Below are 2,944 nucleotides of genomic sequence, written 5' to 3'. Positions count from 1 at the left end.
GCAATTATTTTTTGTACCTTTGTCAAAAGTCTGTTTCTTGATGAATCTCTATTCTGTCCCATTGATGTATGTGTCTACCTTTCATCAGGGTCACACTATTGCTTTATAGTAAGTTTTGAAATGAGTATGAGTCTTCCAATTTTGTTTATTTTTTTCAACGTTGTTTTGGCTATTCTGGTTTCTTTGCCTGTCCCTATAAATTTTATAATGAGATTGTTATCTACAAAAAAGCCTGCTGGGGTTTTTATTGGGATTGAGTTTTATCTGTGTTTTGCAATTTTAGCATATACTCCTGCATATAATTTGTTATATTTAAACCTCAATATTTCATTTTAGGAAATGCTTTGTAAATGGTATTGGGTTTTTTGGTGGTGTTTTCTGTTGTTGTTTTTGTGGGTTTGTTTATTTATTTATTTATTTATTTTATTTTATTTTTTTAGACCTAGTCTCGCTCTTCGCTCAGACTGGGGTGTGCATTGGTATGATCTTGGCTCACTGCAACCTCCACCTCCCGGGTTCAAGTGATTCTCCTGCCTCAGCCTCATGAATAGCTGGGATTACAGGCACCTGCCACTGCACCTGGGTAATTTTTGTATTTTTAGTAAAGATGGGGGTTCATCATGTTGGCCAGGCTGGTTTCAAACTCCTGACCTCAGGTGATCCACCCGCCTCGGCCTCCCAAAGTGCTGGGATTACAGGCATGAACCACTGTGTGCAGCCTGGTATTGGTTTTTAAATTTCAAATTTCATTGTTCATTACTAGTAAATAGAAATACAGGCTGGGTGCAGTGGCACACGCCTGTAATCCTAGCACTTTAGGAGGCTGAGATGGGTGGATCACTTGAGGCCAGGAGTTAGACAGGCACCCAGCCTGGCCAACATGGTGAAACCCTGTCTTTACTAAAACTACAAACATTAGCCAGGCATGGTGGCACATGCCTGTAGTCCCAGCTACTCTGAAGGTTGAGGTACAGGAATTGCTTGAACCCTGGAGGTGTAGATTGCAGTGAGCCGAGATCATGCCCCTGCACTCCAGCCTGGACAACAGAGCAAGACCCTGTCTCAAAAAAAAAAGGCCAGGTGCAGTGATTCACACCTGTAATCCCAGCAGTTTGGGAGGCCGAGGAAGGTAGATCACCTGAGGTCAGGAGTTGGAGACCAGCCTGGCCAACATGGCAAAACCCCATCTCTACTAAAAATACAAAAATTAGCTGGGCGTGGTGGCACACACCTGTAATCCCAGCTACTTGGGAGGCTGAGGCAGGAGAATGGCTTGAGGCAGGAGAATGGCTTGAACCTGGGAGGTGGAGGTTGCAGTGAGCCAAGATTGTGCCACTGCACTCCATCTTGGGTGACAGAGCAAGCAGAGCAAGATTCCATCTCTAAAAAAAAAAAAAAAAAAGTATTCCCTGATCTGTTAATTGATTACTGGGAGAGGTGTGTAACGTTTCTTACTCTGTTGGTGAATTTGTCCATTTTCCATTGTATTCCGTTAATTTTTTTTATTTTTTGATATGGGTCTTGCTCTGTTGCCCAGGCTGGAGTGCAGTGGCATGATCTCGGCTCACTGCAGCCTTGACCTCCTGGGCTCAAGTGATCCTCCCACCTCAGCCTCCCAAGTAACTGGGACCACATGTATGCACCACCATGCCCAGCTAATTTTTGTATTTTTCTTAGAGACAGGGTTTCACCACGTTGGCCAGGCTGGTCTCAAAATCCTGAGTTTAAGCAATCCACCTGCCTCGGCCTCTCAAAGTGCTGGGATTACAGGCATGAGCCATTGTGCTCAGCCAATTTTTATTTTATTTGTTTTGAGACTGTATTATTAGATAGATAATACTCCCAACATGTGAGCTAGAACACTAACAAGCAATTTATACCTAGGTATTTGTGAACTACTTACCATCCCAGGTTTCTGCCTCCTCGATTTGAAGTAATAATATCCTGTCTTACTCTTTTTCCTTGTTTTTTTTTTTTTTCAGACAAAGTCTCACTCTGTTGCCCAGGCTGGAGTGCAGTGGCACAATCTCAGCTCACTGCAACCTCCGCCTCTCAGGTTCGTGTGATTCTCCTGCCTCAGCCTCCTGAGTAGCTGGGATTACCGCCACCACGCCGGGCAAATTTTTATATTTTTAGTAAAGATGAGGTTTCACCATGTTGGCCAGGCTGGTTTCAGACTCCTGATCTCAGGTGATCTGCCCACATCAGCTTCCCAAAGTGCTGGGATTACAGGTGTGAGCCACTGTGCCCGGCCAAGTTTGTTTTTTTTTTTTTAACTACATATTTCCCCATTTATTGGCTTATGAGTTATATAACGGTCTTCAATTTATATTACTCAAGTGGTTTCCTTTAAAACTTTAATACAGATACTTAAGATCTCCCATTTATCCCTACTCTCCATCTAATAATACAAGGAGCTTAGAATGCTTTAACTTCCTGCAGCCAATTAAGCCGACTGAGTTCCTTTCCTCATGGGGGCCCAGTGTGCAATGGCTGTAAACAGCAGCTTCCTTGGTAGTGTATGCAGCCTGTTTGTTGTATGGGTTGCTCTAAGGGACCTTGGAGACAGTCCTTTCAGATGGATGTTCATGTTTCTGACCTTACACTACCCCAATGTAGGCTCCAAACTGGCATGCGAGGTGCCTTTGGAAAGCCCCAGGGCACTGTGGCCAGGGTTCACATTGGCCAAGTTATGTCCATCCACACCAAGCTGCAGAACAAGGAGCATGTGATTGAGGCCCTGCGCAGGGCCAAGTTCAAGTTTCCTGGCCGCCATAAGATCCACATCTCAAAGAAGTGGGGCTTCACCAAGTTCAATGCCAATTAATTTGTGGTGGCTGAGAAGTGGCTCATCCCAGATGGGTCAAGTACATTCCCAATCATGGCCCTCTGGACAAGTGGCGAGTCCTGCACTCATGAGGGCTTCCACTGTGCCGCCCCCTCT

The 2,944-nt window shown here is 44.8% G+C and overlaps 1 non-coding gene across 1 annotated transcript; it reads left to right on the top strand.

The window, feature by feature from the left end:
• The first annotated feature begins 2,436 nt into the window (after positions 1–2,436).
• On the top strand, positions 2,437–2,571 carry LOC116458152 (small nucleolar RNA SNORA70). Its single transcript, XR_004245220.1, has one exon. It is a non-coding gene; the product is annotated as a small nucleolar RNA SNORA70 (small nucleolar RNA).
• The last annotated feature ends 373 nt before the right edge of the window (positions 2,572–2,944 follow it).

Source organism: Hylobates moloch, unplaced genomic scaffold (assembly GCF_009828535.3).
Source record: "Hylobates moloch isolate HMO894 unplaced genomic scaffold, HMol_V3 SCAFFOLD_18, whole genome shotgun sequence".
Classification (NCBI taxonomy): Eukaryota; Metazoa; Chordata; class Mammalia; order Primates; family Hylobatidae; genus Hylobates; species Hylobates moloch.
This window is presented reverse-complemented; position numbering and strand designations above follow the sequence as displayed.